The sequence below is a fragment of the Crocuta crocuta genome, unplaced genomic scaffold (assembly GCF_008692635.1).
Source record: "Crocuta crocuta isolate KB4526 unplaced genomic scaffold, BGI_CrCroc_1.0 scaffold273, whole genome shotgun sequence".
NCBI classification, from domain to species: domain Eukaryota; kingdom Metazoa; phylum Chordata; class Mammalia; order Carnivora; family Hyaenidae; genus Crocuta; species Crocuta crocuta.
The window spans coordinates 4,324,403-4,332,562 of NW_027529425.1; positions in this window are offsets into that span (position 1 = coordinate 4,324,403).

The window sequence follows — 8,160 nt, forward strand, 5'->3', positions numbered from 1 at the left end:
CTTGCTGGACGAGACTCACTCAGGTCCTTTCTGTCCCAGGCCTCATTAAGCCCTGAGTCGAGCCTGCATGGTCTGAGCGGCTCAGGAGCAAGCGCACTGAGGCAGGGAATTGGTAGCCAGTCTCCTCCTAGAGGGGAGTTTGAAGTCTTAGCCCCAGGGACACGGGGGAATACCACCTGCTGTTACCACAGCAGCGATCATTACTGGGCCCTTTGAAGCGACTGGCACATTGCTATTTTTCTGTGGAGGAAAATAGTTTCAGTTGTTTGCGAAACAAATCACCCCAAAAGTTAGGGGCGTGGAATGCCCTTCTTTTATTTTGCTCGTGATTTGGGGGACAAGAAGGTGGAAGGGGTTTCAGGCAGTTCTCGGTTGAGTCCCTCATGCTGTGGCCACCAGGCAGTGGCTGACATTCAGCTGTCTGAGGACTGGGGGGGTGGCATCCAGGGTGGCACAAGCAGCGGCCTCCCTCCCTTCCTGACTGGCGGTCAGTGCAGCTGGTGGCCCAAGCGCTTCTCCAGCATGGTGGTCTCAGAGCTGCTATATTCTTTTATTTTAAAAAATTTTTAATGTTTATTTTATTTTGAGAGAGAGAGAGAGAAAGACAGAGCATGAGCAAGGGAGGGGCAGAGAGAGAGGGAGACATAGAATCTGAAGCAGGCTCCAGGCTCCAAGATGTCAGCATAGAACCTGATGCGGGGCTTGAATTCATGAACTGTGAGATCATGACCTGAGTTGAAGTCGGACGCTCAACCGACTGAGCCCCTCGGGCATCCCTCAGAGCTGCTGTATTTCTAACATCGCGTCTGGTTTGCTCCAGAGCAAGCGTTGAAGAGAGAGGGCTTTCTCTGACCTGACCTTGGAAGTCACACAGTATCACTTTTCAGTTCATTCTGCTGGGTCATGAGCAACTCACCCGAGGTCAGCTTTGTGGTGGCTGGAGGGATGTAGCAGCAAAGAATTCTATGGACGTGGTTTTAAAACCGAACATGATCATCTGGAAGGAAATTCTGCTGGGGAACCATCTAGAAGGGAAATGTGCTGTTAGCTAACAGCACGGTGCTGAAGGCAGAGCTGTCTATACACTGTAGGCCATTTTTGTAATTTTTTTTTAAATTTGTCAATTTATTTATTTTTCAATTTAAAATTTTTTATATTCTTTATTGATGTGGATTTTTTCTTTTTTGGGGGGGCGGCAGCCATTGCCTTTTTCTGATTAGAAAATCATACGTGTTAATCGTGGAAGCTCTGGAAGGCAGAAAGTTAAAATCGTGGCTGACACAATCTCATCACAGACAGAACTACTGTAACATTTTAGGATGTTTCCTTTCAGCGCTTTCCCCCCCAGGATGATCCCAGATCACATGTAGTCCTGTGCAGGCAATGAATCAGAATGGTGGTTGGGACAGACCTGGGGACTGGGGGGTCACTGCCTTCGATGCTGTCAGGGAGGCCTCTCAGAGGGGGTGATGTTCTCACTGAAACCAAAATGAGGGGCACCTGGGTGGCTCAGTTGGTTAAGCACCTGACTCTTGATTTAAGTGTCTGACTCTTGATTTCGGTTCAGGTCATGATCTCATGGTTTGTGAGTTCAAGCCCCAAGGTGGGCTCTGTGCTGACAGCTCAGAGCCTGGAGCCTGCTTTAGATTCTGTGTCTCCCTCTCTCTCTCCCCCTCCCCTGCTCATGCTCTCTCTCTCTCTCTCTCAAAAATAAACAGTAAAAAAAAAACCAACAAACCCAGAATGATAAAAAGACTTGGGCAAAGAACAGCCAGTGCAAAGGCCCTGAGGTAGCAGAAGATCTGGAAGGTCTGTGGATGAGAAGGGGGTCCAGTGAGCTTGGAGGGCCCTGCATTTCAGGAGGAGGCATAAAGCAGGGCAGGTGTCATCAAAGACTAGGCTACGTGGGGCTTGTCTGCCTTGGTGAAGAGGGTGGATTTTATCCTAAGTGTGATGGTGAACTTTAAGCAGAGCAGAGAAAGGATCTGATTTAAAAACAATCTCGGGTTGCCTGTGTGGCTCAGTTGGTTAAGCATCCAACTTCGGCTCAGGTCATGATCTCTCGGTTCGTGGGTTCGAGCCCCGCATCGGGCTCTGTGATGACAGCCAGCTCAGAGCCTGGAGCCTGTTTCAGATTTTGTATCACCCTCTCTTTCTGACCCTCCCTTGCTCATCATGCTCTCTCTCTCTCTCTGTCAGAAATAAATAAAACATTAAAAAAATTAAAAACAATCTCTCTGGGTATAATAGTTTGCTGGAGCCCCCGTAACAAAACATCCCAAGTGATGTGGCTTGAATAACAGAAATGGGTTGTCTCACCATCCTGGAGGCCACAGGTCCGAGGTCAAGGTGTCTGGGCGGTGGGTTCCTTCTGAGGCTGAGAGGGAGGGTCTGCTCCAGGCCTCTCCCCCACTGCTTCTGACGGGGCACTGGCAGTGTGTGGCATTCCTTGGCTTATAGGGGCATCACCCAATCTCTGCCTTCATCTCGATGTGGCCTCTTCTCGTGTGAGGTCTGGGTCCAAAGTTCTCTTTCTTATGAGGATGCTGGCCATACTGGATTCAAGCCCATCCCGATGACTCATCTTTACCTGATCATCTGCAAAAACCCTGTTTCCAGATAAGGTCACATCCCAAGTACGGGGGTCAGGGCTTCAGCATCTTTTGGGGGTTGGGGGCACCAATCAATCCGTAAAGTTGGTGTTTTGTGGGTATGAGTCTGGGAACAAGAGTGCAAGGCAATTGTCTGACCTCATTTCCTGAGCTTTGTTCTCCTCCGTCCTTCGTGGTCAGAGGCCAGAGGCAGGCGGAGTCCCTGCATGGGGCTGCCGGCGTCCCCACCAGTGGCTTGTCCCCGGCCCACAGTTATGGGCTCCTGCGAGGAATCAGGCTCATAAATGTCCCCAGAGACAGGCTGAGCAGCAGTCACCTGCAGGCCCCCAGGGCTCACGGTCCAGGGCTCTTCCCAGGCATGAGCCTTGTTCTGACCCCTCCGTGGTGAGGCTGCCGCATTCTCTCCACGGGTCAGGGTGACCGACACCTCACTGGCATGTCTTCTTTGTCTGATACGCTCTGTATCTTCATCTTCATCGCGGGCCCAGACCGGGCAGCCTGATCCCAGGTCTGATTAGAAGAAAGCTCTTTCTGCTTATACTTAAAATTCAACACAGTAACTCTGAGAAAGGAAATATTTAAGATCCTGATGTCTTGAATTGAGTGAGGGATGGGGCTCAATTGGGCTGAACTGCACACCAAGTCACATTTCACAATCCTAATGGCCAGCATCTCAGGAGGGCCTGTATCTGCAAGTGGCTCCCTGAAAAAAAGAAGGGATAGTTAAGGCAAAATGATATCAGTAGAGTGGGTGGGCCATGATCCAGTCTGACTGGGGTCCTTATAAGGAGATCGGGACATAGACACACACAGAGGGACAAGCACGTGAAGCCATGGGGAGAAGATGGTCGTCTGCATGCCATGGAGACTGGTTTCAGAAGGACCCAGCCCTTCCAGAGCCTTGATCTTGACCTCCAGTGTCCGGAAGTGTGAGAAAACAAATTTCTGCTGTTTAAGCCCCCCATTGTATGTGCTTTTTTGGTGGGGACCCCAGCACACTGATACGGGGACACAGGATGGAGAGATGATAGGGAAGGCGTCTGGAGGTACATAGAGTATGGCATCCATCCTTTCATCCAAGGATGCCACATAGACATATTTGCCAGCTCCTTAAAACCTCTTTGTGACCCTGAGATAAACATCCGTGGCACTTTCGTGGTCATTCACAGACATGTGCGGGGTGGTGGCCGATTTGAGTCACCCAGTGGGTGTGTCCCCAGCTGCGGTGAAGCCAGGCCACCCTCTGCCTCCTTGTTTCAGCTCATACTCTTGACTTGTGCCCTTTTGGTGGTGATTTCACTGTTCCAAATGTCCCCACGCTGAAGCACAGGAAGGTCGTGAAGCAATGTTGGTCACAAGACCAGTGTTGACGATTCCACGATATGTGCAGGTGAGTTGGGGCGACTTTGAGCAGAAACACAAATACACAAGGTTGTATATTGAGCTGTTTACAAAATTGTCATGACCAGAGGCTCCCTGGGGAAAAGTGTATTCCCCCCACTGAAGCAATGGTTCCATATGGAGGATTCAGGTTTGGCAGCAGCTTCTAGAACACTTTATGGAAGGAACGTACCTTGGCTGCTCATGCGAGAGCGCGGCAGGTTGTGGTCACGTGCTGACTTCATCCACCCATCCGTTTCCGATGTTTCGGTCAGCAGAGATGATAAATGAGCTTTCTTTCTACATGGTTCAGTCCCAATATCAGCATTTTTGAATNAACCACGAGATCATGACCTGAGCCGAAGTCAGATGCTCAACCAACTGAGCCACTCAGGTGTACCTTGGCCTTAATTTTATATCAACGACCATTAGTAGAGAATTTGGTCTGTGCCACGCTAGAGGCTAGAATGTCTTCATGAGCACTGGCTGCGAGCCCAAGTGCCACATGGTGGGTGTCTGGAATTAACACCTTCATTTCTAGTAAGGTGGGGGCATTGGCATCTATTCACATCCTAAATTGGACAACAGGGGTGCCTGGGTGGCTCAGTTGGCTAAGGTCCGACTTCAGGTCAGGTCATGATTTAGCAGTTTGTTGGTTCCAGCCCTACATCGGGCTCTGTGCTGCCAGCTCAGAGGCTGAAGCCTGCTTCGGATTCTGTGTCTCCCTCTCTCTGCCCCTCCTCCACTCATGCTCTGCCTCTTGCTTTCAAAAGCAGACATTAAAATATTTTTAAAAACCTAAATTGGACAACAAACTAGTTTCTCTTTGAGAATTTTGTTGTTGTTGTTTAGTTTTTAGCTTGAACTTTGGTTTTACTTTTGGTCACCTGGGGGCAGAGCTATCTTTCCATAAGATGAACCATAGAAATTCCCCAGAAGGTAGACGAGAGAAATTTAGCAGATTTCTAGAAGGGAGGACTATTTTCTTTTCTTTTTTTTTTTTAATTTTTTATTTTTTTTAATAGTTTATTGTCAAATTAGTTTCCACATAACACTCAGTGCTCATCCCCACAAGTGTCCTCCTCCATGCCCATCCCCCCTCCCCCCACATCCATNAAAATAAGGTGTTGAGAGTGCATTTCACTGGAAAAGGAAGGAGAATAAAGTCCTTTTATCCCCACATTAACTCTGGATTCTGAAGTCTGAAAAGAAAGTACAGCCAAGGTCTCCCCATTTCTCCCGGATAAAGGACCCAGAGCCACGTGACTATTGATTACAGACCTTGGAAAGGTGGAGAGGGAGTTGAAAGTCAAAATGAAAGGCCATCAAATAAGGAGAAATACATTTTTCCTCTATTGAAATATGCTCTGTATTTTAGTCCAGCGCCCATTGGGAGATATAATTAATGTAGGGCAGCAGACAAGACAAATCACAGCAAACTGATTCAGCAGAAATCATATTGGAGCTGGTGACTGACCTCAGCAGGGGAGAGAAAAACCAATCAAGGAGGCTCGTAGCTGCCAGTAAATGAAATGCAACCTTCCACCCCAACGCAGCCCTCTGCTTGGGATGAACAATTGTTAATCTGCGTGCAATAAAATGAGAGCAGCACATAAACAGTACTCAGTGTCTTAAAAAATGAAACCATTAGTGCAACTGCATATGCTGCTCATCCTTCCCCTCCTGAAACGTATGAAAGATCCCTTCGCCAGGGCCAATTAGGATCTTCCACCCTGTGTGCGAGAAGGCCGCTTATTACAGGTGACAACATAATGCTGAAAAGATGCTTAGAAATAAAATCCAAGCCGTAATCATTTAGCTGAATAAGACTCTGTGGCTTTGGCAGCCTCCTCTATTTGCTAAAAATTCTCCTTTCCACGAAGGTTATGTCTCTGTTTACTATTTATTCCTGTGCATGTGTGGCTGGTGGCGGGGGCAGTGGTGGGGGGTGATGGACAGGAAACTCGGCCCCCCACTGGGATGTGCCAGAAATGGTTTATGTCTTCATTGTCTTTAAATCCACTTAATTTTATCTCTGCTTGGCTGGTGGGGATACAAGAGGCATTTTTATGACACTCTCCCTCTGAAGCTTCTATAAACTGAGCCTCGCCTTTGGAGTTCCAGGCGGGGCCAACGCAGCTGAAAGGGTGCTTGGGGCCATGGATGGGTGAGCGCAGAGGCATGCATCGCCAGCTCCCACGGACCCTGCGAATCCGAAGCTCTACTGCTGCCTCTGAACTCAGTCTGGGGTCCTGGAATCTTTGGGGAAGCCAGGAGTCCAGACTGAATCCACACCCCTGGGGGCAGCTCTCTCTGAGGTCCTAGGCAACCCATGGGTGAAGGAAGAAATCACACAATTAAAAAGTATTTTAACACTAGTGAGGAAAAAAATGCGACATACCAAGATTTACAGAATGTAGGCAAAGCTTAAGGGAAATTTATAGGAGTTAAATAAAACAAAACACAAAGAGGGAGGGATGATTCGAACCAATCATCAGCCTTTCCATGTTAAGAAGCAAGAAAAACCCAAAGCAAGTAGGAAGAAGGAAATCCAAAAGATTATAGCAGGATTGTGATAAAATGGAGACTAGAAAATCGATGTAGAATAATATCAACAGAACAAATATGGGTTCTTGAAAAGATCAACAAAATTGACAAACCTTTGGCTAGAGTGATATACTAAAATCAAGACTGAAAGAGAGAGCGTGCTTAGTGACTTGACAAAAATAAAAAAGATTATAATTGTGAACAATTATAGAGGTAACTGTGATAACAGAGGAGAGAGACATATTCCTAGAAATTCGCAAACCACCAAGACTGTCTCAGGAAAAAGTAGAAAATCTGAATGGATCTATAACAAGTAAAGAGATTGAATTAGCAGTAATAATAATAATAATAATAATAATAATAATAATAATAATAAAACCCAACTTCCCACAAAGAAAAGCCCATAGGTCAGTTCTGTCAAACATTGAAAGAAGAATTAACAGTAGTACCTAACGAACTCTTCAAAAAAATAAGAAGAGGAAGAACATTTACTAGCTAATTCTGAGGCCAGAATTACCCTGATACCAAAACCAGACAAAGATCTCACAAAACCAGAATTCCCCAACACATCAATATTCCTTATGGACAGAGATGAAAAAAATCCTTAACAAAATATTAGTAAATGAAGTCCAGCAACATATGAAAAAGATTATATACTATGACCAACTGGGATGTACCCCAGGAAAGGGAGGCTGGTTTAAGATATGAAAATAAATCAATATAGTAAAAATATTGATAGAATAAGGGACATAAATGTCATAAGATGACATTCCCCATCTCAGTGGGCACAGAAAAGGCATTTGAAAAAATCCAGTACTCTTTCATAATACACTCAACAAACGGGGAATAGAATGGAACTTCTTTCTCCTGACACAGAGCATCTATCAAAAACCTGTACTTATCACAGTTAATGGTGAAAAATGGAAAGATTTCCCACTAGGATCAGCAATAAGACCATTATGCCTGCTTTTACCACTTCTGTTCCACGTTATACTGGAAGTTTCAGTCACCATAGTCAAGGAACTAAAAGATATAAAAGCATCCAGATTTGAAAGGAAGAAGTAAAGCCGTCTCTATTTGCAGAGATATGATCTTGTATTTTAAAAATTTCAAAACCTACACTAAAAAAATCCTGTTAGGACAAGGAACGAGGTTAGCAACGTTTCAGGATGAAAGACCGACACACAGAAATCACTTATATTTCTCTACACTAGCAATGAACAATCCTAAAATAAATGAAGAAAACAATTCCTTTCATAATAGCATCAGAAGAAAAAAAATTAGAAATAAATTTAATAAAGGAAATTCAAAATTTGTATGGGTTAAACTAGGAAATACTGTTGGAAGAAAAATTCAAAAGACCTAAAGAAATAGAAAGATATCCCATATTCATGGAATAGAAGACTCATTTCTATGATGGCAATGCTTCCCACACTGATCTACGCATTCAATGCAATCCCTATCAAAATCTCAGCTACCTTTTTTTTGGTTTGTTTTGACCAAAATTAACATACTAATCCTAAAATCCATATGGAAATGCGAAGGACTCAGAATAGCCAAAAAAAAAAAAAAACCCCAAAAAACAAAAAAAAAAAAAAAAAAAAAAAAAAAAAAAAAAAAA